Below are 11,057 nucleotides of genomic sequence, written 5' to 3' on the forward strand. Positions count from 1 at the left end.
TGCTACTGTAGGCTGATGTAGGTTGTTACCACACTACTACTGTAGGCTGATGTAGGTTGTTACCACCACACTACTACTGTAGGCTGATGTAGGTTGTTACCACCACACTACTACTGTAGACTGATGTAGGTTGTTACCACACTACTACTGTAGGCTAATGTAGGTTGTTACCATGACATTGCTACTGTAGACTGATGTAGGTTGTTACCACACTGCTACTGTAGGCTGGTGTAGGTTGTTACCACCACACTACTACTGTAGGCTGATGTAGGTTGTTACCACACTGCTACTGTAGGCTGATGTAGGTTGTTACACCACACTTATACTGTAGGCTGATGTAGGTTGTTACCACCACACTACTACTTTAGGCTGATGTAGGTTGTTACCACACTGCTACTGTAGGCTGATGTAGGTTGTTACCACACTGCTACTGTAGGCTGATGTAGGTTGTTACCACACTGCTACTGTAGGCTGATGTTGGTTGTTACCACACTGCTACTGTAGGCTGATGTAGGTTGTTACCACCACACTACTACTGTAGGCTGATGTAGGTTGTTACACCACACTGCTACTGTAGGCTGATGTAGGTTGTTACCACACTACTACTGTAGGCTGATGTAGGTTGTTACCATCACACTACTACTGTAGGCTGATGTAGGTTGTTACCACCACACTACTACTGTAGACTGATGTAGGTTGTTACCACACTACTACTGTAGGCTAATGTAGGTTGTTACCATGACACTGCTACTGTAGACTGATGTAGGTTGTTACCACACTGCTACTGTAGGCTGGTGTAGGTTGTTACCACCACACTGCTACTGTAAGCTGATGTAGGTTGTTACCACACTGCTACTGTAGGCTGATGTAGGTTGTTACCACCACACTACTACTGTAGGCTAATGTAGGTTGTTACCATCACACTGATACTGTAGGCTGATGTAGGTTGTTACCATCACACTGCTACTGTAGGCTGATGTAGATTGTTACCATCACACTGCTACTGTAGGCCGATGTTGTTTGTTACACCACATTTCTACTGTAGACTGATGTAGGTTGTCACCATCACACTGCTACTGTAGGCTGATGTAGGTTGTTACCATCACACTGCTACTGTAGGCTGATGTAGGTTGTTACCATCACACTGCTACTGTAGACTGATGTAGGTTCTTACCACACTGTTACTGTAGGCTGATGTAGGTTGTTACCACACTACTACTGTAGACTGATGTATGTTGTTACCACACTGCTACTGTAGGCTGATGTATGTTGTTACCACCACACTACTACTGTAGGCTGATGTAGGTTGTTACCACACTGCTACTGTAGGCTGATGTAGGTTTTTACCACACTGCTACTGTAGGCTGATGTAGGTTGTTACCACCACATTTCTACTGTAGGCTGATGTAGGTTGTTACCACACTGCTACTGTAGGCTGATGTAGGTTGTTACCACCACACTACTACTGTAGGCTGATGTAGGTTGTTACCACCACACTGCTACTGTACGCTGATGTAGGTTGTTACCACCACACTGCTACTGTAGGCTGATGTAGGTTGTTTCCACACTGCTACTGTAGGCTGATGTAGGTTGTTTCCACACTGATACTGTAGGCTGATGTAGGTTGTTACCACCACACTACTACTGTAGGCTGATGTAGGTTGTTACCACACTGCTACTGTAGGCTGATGTAGGTTGTTACCACACTGCTACTGTAGGCTGATGTAGGTTGTTACCACACTGCTACTGTAGGCTGATGTTGGTTGTTACCACACTGCTACTGTAGGCTGATGTAGGTTGTTACCACCACACTACTACTGTAGGCTGATGTAGGTTGTTACACCACACTGCTACTGTAGGCTGATGTAGGTTGTTACCACACTACTACTGTAGGCTGATGTAGGTTGTTACCACCACACTACTACTGTAGGCTGATGTAGGTTGTTACCACCACACTACTACTGTAGACTGATGTAGGTTGTTACCACCACACTGCTACTGTAGGCTGATGTAGGTTGTTACCACAGTACTACTGTAGGCTGATGTAGGTTGTTACCATCACACTTCTACTGTAGACTGATGTAGGTTGTTACCATCACACTGCTACTGTAGACTGATGTAAGTTGTTACCACACTGGTATTGTAGGCTTATGTAGGTTGTTACCACACTGCTACTGTAGGCTGATGTAGGTTGTTACACCACACTGCTACTGTAGGCTGATGTAGGTTGTTACCATCACACTGCTACTGTAGACTGATGTAGATTGTTACCATCACACTGCTACTGGAGGCCAATGTTGGTTGTTACACCACATTTCTACTGTAGACTGATGTAGGTTGTCACCATCACACTGCTACTGTAGGCTGATGTAGGTTGTTGCCACCACACTGATACTGTAGGCTGATGTAGATTGTTACCATCACACTGCTACTGTAGGCTGATGTAGGTTGTTACCATCACACTGATACTGCAGGCTGATGTAGGTTGTTACCATCACACTGATACTGTAGGCTGATGTAGGTTGTTACCATCACACTGCTACTGTAGGCCAATGTTGGTTGATACACCACATTTCTACTGTAGACTGATGTAGGTTGTCACCATCACACTGCTACTGTAGGCTGATGTAGGTTGTTACCATCACACTGCTACTGTAGACTGATGTAGGTTGTTACCACACTGCTACTGTAGGCTGATGTAGGTTGTTACCATCACACTGCTACTGTAGACTGATGTAGGTTGTTACCACACTGCTACTGTAGGCTGATGTAGGTTGTTGCCACCACACTGCTACTGTAGGCTGATGTAGGTTGTTGCCACCACACTGCTACTGTAGGTTGTTGCTATACACATTGGTGCTGCTGGCTTCCGGGTTGGATGGGCAGTGTGTCAAGAAGCAGTGCAGCTTGGTTGGATTGTGTTTTGGAGGACGCATGGCTCTCGACCTTCGCCTCTCCCGAGTCCATACTGGAGTTGCAGTGATGAGACAAGACTAACTACTACCAATTGGATACCACGAAATTGGGGTGAAAAAAATATTAAATGTGTCACTAGTGTAACTGCTTTCTTCCTGCGAAGGAGAGGCGGACCAAAACGAAGCGTTGTTGAAGTTTTTTAATAAGAAAACTAAACATGAACATAAAACAAGAAACGTGGAAAAAACGAAACAGCCCTATCTGGTGCAGCAAACACAGACAGGAAACAACCACCCACAAAATCCAACACAAAACAGGCTACCTAAATATGGTTCCCAATCAGAGACAATGACTAACACCTGTCTCTGATTGAGAACCATATCAGGCCAAACATAGAAATAGACAAACTAGACACACAACATAGAATGCCCACTCAGATCACACCCTGACCAAACAAAACATACAAAGCAAACTTTGGTCAGGGTGTGACAACTAGTCACTTTAATAATGTTTACATATCCTACATTACTCATATATCATATGTATATAGTGTATTATATTCATCCCTTTACATTTGTGTGTATAAGGTAGTTATTGGGAATCTGGTAGATTTACTGCATAATCGGAACTAGAAGCACAAGCATTTCGCTACACTCGCATTACCATGTGTATGTGACCAATACAATTAGTGCAAGGCGTTCGTACTAGCGGTAGAGAAATCAGGCGCAGGAGAGCAAAGACTGTGTTCCAACAGCGCAGTTTAATGAATAAAATCACCGTGAACAAAAACAAAAACCCCAGACATAACGTGCACTTACAATAAACAATACCAGACAAGGACATGTGGGGAACAGAGGGTTAAATACACATATAATTGATGGAATTGAAACCAGGTGTGTGGGAAGATGTTACGAATCCCTTTGACAACGCAGTCTAGGGGGGATGGTAACGAGACCCGTAACATAACTCATGCAAAGTATAGTAGTGAAAAAGTAACAGTGAGAATGAAAAACCACAGACAACTAAATTACCGTCAAACACTCATGGTTTATTTTGAAACACACAGTAAAGGGGGGTGGGAAAAGGGGCTGAGCTGGACCCAAGGAAAGAAACAAATATCCAAAAACACCCCTAAGCTAGACTAGCCTACTTCAATACAGCTAACTGACTAACCAAAAAATACAGCGGGTGGTCCGCCCAGTTCTAACTAGTGTTCTTAGACAAAGTATTCCTACAGGTAATGTATGCCCATGAGCGACTTGGCTTGGTACCCCCTTTTCCCACCATCAAACAAACAGTCAAACACCATAACAAAACAATACTCACAGGATAACAGACAAAGTGACATGTAGTTGCAAAAACCAAAGAAAGCTCAGAGAGAGAGAGAGAGATAGCAAGAGAAAGCATGACAGAGAGATTGAGCTCCAGAGAAAACAACTGAATGGGTTTTAAACCAAGGGAAAGGGGATGTGATTGGGTAATGGAAACAGGAGGAGGTGTGTCTTCTGATTGATGACTGATTGGGGAATGATGATTGCCACCAGAAGGAGTGAAAAGAAATACACACACAGGATACACACTCAGGATACCTGTATCCGTAACAGAAGACAAGACAAAACAAATGGAAAATGAAAGGTGGATCGGCGATGGCTAGAAGACTGGTGACGTCGACTGCCAAACGTCACCCGAACAAGGAGAGGGACCGACTTCGGAGGAAGTCGTGACAATTTGATTTATTCAAATATATATATTAAATTATCTTTAGCTCACAACCTCAAATGAATAAGCTGCATGTATTAATTAAATAATTTGTGGAAAGGGCTTAGTGGTAAGTGACAAAACTGTAAATATTCTGCAGTGTTAATCTTGATGTGATCGAGGACTGTGCTTCTGTGTTTATATTCACTGAGATGTCTATTAATGGAAACTCGAAGAAAAGTAGTATATTCGTCCTCAATTGTTTTAGTCCACCATTTTATGAAATTTACTTTAGATCGATCTAAGTTATTACCAATGTGTTTTATCAAGTCAAATTTTTCAGCTAGATACTCTCCAACTTTTTGGAATTGATTAAGAGTTCTAAAATGGGGTATGGAAAAATGTAGGTCAAGACTTTTTTTCTTATCGGTTTTCAATTTTTTTTAATGATAATTGCTAATTGACATAAATTTATTTGTCACATGCCTATGGATGTCTTTATGAGTTTGCAATCTGAAAGCTACTTCTGAAATGTTGTTGGGCAGAAATTGTTTACTCGAAATATAAAGTTGCTTGGTAAGTTCTCTGTCTTCAAAATTAGATTTAGAGTCATGGCTTTTCTTATTGTTATACTCAGTGTTAAAAATGGCAAATTTGTCACAATAGTTTTCATAAGTAGGACTACTGATTATCAAAATAAAGTCATTGAATGAGCTGATATATGGATCTACAAAGGTTGTCAACTTTCCAGTCAAACCGTACCATTTGCTGTATCCAACAATCGTTTTTATACCATAAGATTTGTACAGTTCTGCTGAATCCTTAATGAGTAAATCCATGCATGAATCATGACCGGAATTTTGCAAACAAGGAGAATTGAGCGTATAGATAAACAATTTAGTATTTCGTAATTTCTCATTGTTTTTCAATATTTGTTTTACTTCCTCAAGAAGTAACTTTTCGGTATGAATATTTAAATGTTTCCCCTTACCCATCGTCTTGCAATCGTCTAATTTAAATAAACCAACAAAAACCGGTTCTCCACCACAAGGTGACTCTATAAATGCCCATGCATGTTGCGTATCAAACTTTTGCTTGCATCCCTTTGTTTGTAATGAGTAGTATTTATCAAGAAATTCAGAAATGTTTTCAAAATGCTTTGGGATGTTTTGGTTTTCCGTCAGACAGTCCGTAAAAATCGTTGTTATGCCATACTTGTTCAGTTCTGCTAAATCTGTTATTTTATGACCTATCATTTGCGAAGGAGAGTTGAGCGAATACATAGAACATTTTATATTTTGTAATTGCACTTCATTTTCCAACATTATTTTTGTTTCCTCAAGAAGTAACTCTTTGGTATGACTAATTATTGGAGGTTTGTTTTCCATATTCTCTATATTGTTAGGTTCCGGAATTGCAACAAACACATCACCAGTTAAGAATGCCCATGTCATTTTAAGATAAATGCAATCTTTTGTTTGTAGAAGGTAAAATGTATCACGTCATTTGTTTTCAACTTGATTTGGGAGGTCCATTGACTGGTCTGGAAAGTTGATGTTTGCAGGACTGGGGCTTCCTCTGTAAGGGGAATGAAAATAGCAAAATTAGTTTTGCAATTTGTAACCTGTTCGTGAGGGGTCAAAGAGAGCTAAAGATAGTAAAATCTTCTAGTAAAGATTCAGAAAATAACTATGGACTCTGGATTTACACGTCAAATGTATAACAATAGAACGACCATGTCCTCCACAATTAGTATGTTTAATATTAGTCCACTTTTGGTACAGTGTCAAATGTTGCATGTCAGCTTCAAGATTTCAAAATGAATTGCTTTCTGTCTCCTGATGCCAATAAGCATATTGTGAAAATGTAGATCATACCTCTGCGGGATCTCAATCCCCTTACTGGTTGAATTGGCATCCATATCCTCCTCAGGAGGCCCTCCGTTCGATAAAATGTTTGTGTTGGTGGAAGGGTTCACATCATCAGGATCCCCTCCCTCAGACAGTGATAGGTGCCTCTTCTTACTGCAGAGAAATATAATTATGTTATTCACCATCAATGTCACAAACTATTAGTTGTTGAAAACTATTTATTAAGTTTGAAATACTTAAAAATGTTTTCAAATACAATTTGTAAATATTTGTTTTTTAAAACGGGGTTTCTTAAATTGTACATGTAGGTAGAGATATTAAAGTGACTTTGCATAGATAATAATAGAGAGTAGCAGCAGTGTTCGGGGGGGGGGGGGGGGCAATGCAAATAGTCTGGGTAGCCATTTGATTAGCTGTTCTTATGGCTTGGAGGTAGAAGCTATTTAGGAGCCTCTTGGACCTAGACTTGGTGCTCCGGTACCGCTTACCATGCTGTAGCAGAGAGAACAGTCTATGACTAGGGTGGCTGGAGTCTTTGACAATTTTTAGGGCCTTCCTCTGACACCGCCTGGTATAGAGGTCTTGGATGGCAGGAAGCTTCGCCCTGGTGATGTACTGGGCTGTATTCACTACCCTCTGTAGTGTCTTGCGGTCAGAGGCCGAGCAGTTGCCATACCAGGCAGTGATGCAACCCGTCAGGATGGTGCAGCTGTAAAACCTTTTGAGGATCTGAGGACCCATGCCAAAACTTATCAGTCTTCTTAGGGGGAATAGGTTTTGTCTTGCCCTCTTGTCTTGGTGTGCTTGGACCATGTTTGTTTGTTGGTGATGTGGACACCAAGGAACTTGAAGCTCTCAACCTGCTCCACTACAGCCTTGTCGATGAGAATGGGGGCGTGCTCGGTCCTCCTTTTCCTGTAGTCCACAATCATCTCCTTTGTCTTGATCATGTTGAGGGAGAGGTTGTTGTCCTTTAACCACACGTCAGGTCTCTGACCTCCTCCCTATAGGCTGTCTCATTGTTGTTGGTGATCAGGCCTACCACTGTTGTGTCATCAGCAATGACCTATCATTTGCGAAGGAGAGTTGAGCGAATACATAGAAAATGTTATATTTTGTAATTGCACTTCATTTTCCAACATTTTTTTCACTGCCTCAAGAAGTAACTCTTTGGTATGACTAATTATTGGAGGTTTGTTTTCCATATTCTCTATATTGTTAGGTTAGGTTAGGTTAGGTCCAAGGTTCCTTAGCTTAGTGATGAGCTTTGAGGGCAGGTGGGAAAGGACAGTGTGGAGTGCGATTGAGATTGCATCATCTGTGGATCTGTTGGGGCGGTATGCAAATCGGAGTGGGTCTAGGGTTTCTGGGATGATTGTGTTGATGTGAGCAGTGACCATGTAGCGGTATTTATTAGAGAGGGGTAAAGAAAGCTTTTGTTCGGGCGCCAGGCAGGTATTAACCATGCCGAAAGGAAAAGAGTAGAATAGAGAGAACCACTACCAGACCCACACACATCAGCAGAAGAGACTGCCTAGAGTGTAGCCTGTTTACCAGATAGCCAGTGGAGAGAAAAAAGAATACACACCATATAAAACCCACATCACAGCACAGGGGTAACCCCAACAAGAATACCTCATACAATAATACTAATACTAATAATGGCAGAGCAATTCAACAGCAACTTCATACAAGAATGAACCCAGTCATCAACATAGGATTTGCAATAATCTGTATTATTGTCTAGTGGATGAGTGCAGAGGGTATGAATGTGGGGGGTGTTCATCGACACAACAAAGGCCTTAAAAATGTCCAGTCTTCTCGGCCACATGTCATTAGTACATCTCAATACAGTTCACATAACAATACACAATTTGCAAGCAACCTCCCTTTTAACTGAAATGTCCAAATACTTCTGGCAGGGCAGTAATAGTCCAGCTCTAAGGAACTTCAATGGGAAGTGCATTGGAAAAATAGAGAGTCTGTTGCAGGGTAAAGCACTGGAACGATAGAGGGAAGAGAAAAAGAGAAAGAGAACAAGAGAGATCTTAGCTGTGGTCTTCAGGCGTGCAGGTGTACTGTCTGACTGTCCGATGGTTTGTATGTTAAAGCTTCGCAACAATGTTGCTACTAATCCATGCGATCCATAACGGGCGCGGTCCCAAACGAAAACAACCACGACCTAGAGCGATTACACCGATGATTGAGTTAAACACTCTATAAACTACACACGCTGAAAACAAACAAAACTTCTGCGGCACAGCACACACAGTCAAACTGTCGCGGCACCAAAGAGCCCCTCCCCAAAGAGCTGAACGAGCTCTCTTTATATTCTTCTTCCTTACTGCTCATGCGCTCTTAAAGTGGCAGTGCACGGTGAAGGCTCTGTGCAGATTTCGCCACAACCAGCCTTTCAAAGCACTTCATGGCTGCAGACATGAGTGCTATGGGTCGGTAGTCTTTTAGGCAGGTTACCTTAGTGTTCTTGGGTACAGGGACTATTGTGTTCTGCTTGAAACATGTTGGTGTTACAGACCCGGACAGGAAGAGGTTGAAAATGTCAGTGAAGACACTTGCCAGTTTGTCAGCACATGCTCGCGGTACACGTTCTGGTAATCTGTCTGGCCCTGCGGCCTTGTGAATTTGGACCTGTTTAAACGTCATACATCGGCTTTTGGTTGGGTTATGTACATACAGTCACTGTGGGGACGACGTCTTCGATGCTCTTATTGATAAAGTCAGTGACTGATGTGGTGTACTCCTCAATGCCATCGGAAGAATCCGGAACATATTCCAGTATGTGCTAGCAAAACAGTCCTGTAGTTTAGCATCTGCTTCATCTGACCACTTTTTTTATTGACCCGAGTCACTGGTGCTTCCTGCTTTGATTTGAGCTTGTAAGCAGGAATCAGAAGGATAGAATTATGGTCAGATTTGCCAAGGTAAATGAAGACTTGAGTTACAACCAGGTAGATTCAGCAACATGACATCAACACACCCAGTGGGTTGACTTCCTGCTTACATAATTCATCAACTGAATTCACATCTGCCAAGACTGCCAATATTGTCTGTTCCCAATGTGGGAGGGCACAAATGCGTCATACCATTGGTGGTTCTCATTCTCCTCACTCTGGGATCTGGTTGATTTAGCAGCCACATCCTCCTCAGGAGGGCATCTATCAGAAGAACTGTCTGTGTTGCTGGGAGAGTTCACATCACTCCCCTTAGACAGGGGCCTCTTCTTACTGTAGAAAAACATGAAGAAGAAACAAATCCATCATTATTACAAATGGAACTCACAAACACTGAGTAGCCCCCCTCCTTCTGGTTGAGCAGGTTTCTATTTTTTCCTTCGTAAAGAACAGTTATAAATGTAACAAGTCGTTAATTTATACTGTCATAAAAAATAACTGTGTACTGAGTGGTAATAGTTTAAAATGCATTATCTGTAGCACTTTACATGTGTTGCTTTACAGCCATCTTGGTAGCACTTTACATGTGTTGCTTTACAGCCATCTTGGTAGCACTTTACATGTGTTGCTTTACAGCCATCTTGGTAGCACTTTACATGTGTTGCTTTACAGCCATCTTGGTAGCACTTTACATGTGTTGCTTTACAGCCATCTTGGTAGCACTTTACATGTATTGCTTTACAGCCATCTTGGTAGCACTTTACATGTGTTGCTTTACAGCCATCTTGGTAGCACTTTACATGTGTTGCTTTACAGCCATCTTGGTAGCACTTTACATGTGTTGCTTTACAGCCATCTTGGTAGCACTTGACATTACAGTAATAACATGGTAATAGTATAGTAACAATGTTTTGTAATTCACAATAGCATTATTTTGATGGTGAGTAACCATGTCACCACCACTTTATGCCGTGCTGTAATGTAAAGTGCTACTAAGATGGCGGTAGTACCTTTAAACTGCTGTGTCACTCAGAGATCTTTTCCACTTTCAAGATAACACCAGTGCTGTCATTACTCAAGCTGTAGCAGGTGCCACCATACACACATTTGATCTAGTAAAACATTTTTCAGAAATACAAGGAATACAATAGGATTGGTCATAACGACAATCTTTATGATATCAGATGCTGTAGCACATCCAGCATGAGGTTTCTGTGGTCAATGGAATACAGCAGTAAAAATCTGCCCGAGTTTGCCCTGTTCAATCACATTCATTCTCTTAAAAAAAAATGCAGTTTTCTCATTAGTTGGGAATGTTCTTTGAAATGTCTCATACAACATATTTGGCTCATCTTTATCAACCTACTGCGTACCTTATGCTATTAGCATGCTAACACTCATTAAGACAGACTGGTAGCAAATATAGCATAACTAGCCATCGCTAGCATTCACTGGTTGAAGTAACTTTTGAGTGTCATGGAGTTGACTGATGACTATGACATGCAAATATATTCATCACAACGTTTGGATGGGAGCTATAATCCGGTTATGACACAAAACAATTTTAATTTTAGAAAATAAGTAGTGTCGACCTATATTGTCATTTTTTTCTGGTTTTCTGTTTATTTATTTTTATCTTTATTTAACTAGGCAAGTCAGT

At 41.5% G+C, this 11,057-nt stretch overlaps 1 long non-coding RNA gene across 1 annotated transcript; it reads right to left on the bottom strand.

The window, feature by feature from the left end:
- Positions 1-6,138: 6,138 nt before the first annotated feature.
- Positions 6,139-9,709, bottom strand: LOC139402258 (uncharacterized). The gene is made up of 3 exons (XR_011633251.1): positions 9,590-9,709; positions 6,492-6,638; positions 6,139-6,192 (listed from the first exon to the last, which is right to left on the bottom strand). It is a non-coding gene; the product is annotated as an uncharacterized lncRNA (long non-coding RNA).
- Between the last annotated feature and the right edge of the window lie 1,348 nt (positions 9,710-11,057).

Source organism: Oncorhynchus clarkii, unplaced genomic scaffold (genome assembly GCF_045791955.1).
Source record: "Oncorhynchus clarkii lewisi isolate Uvic-CL-2024 unplaced genomic scaffold, UVic_Ocla_1.0 unplaced_contig_3629_pilon_pilon, whole genome shotgun sequence".
Taxonomy (NCBI): domain Eukaryota; kingdom Metazoa; phylum Chordata; class Actinopteri; order Salmoniformes; family Salmonidae; genus Oncorhynchus; species Oncorhynchus clarkii.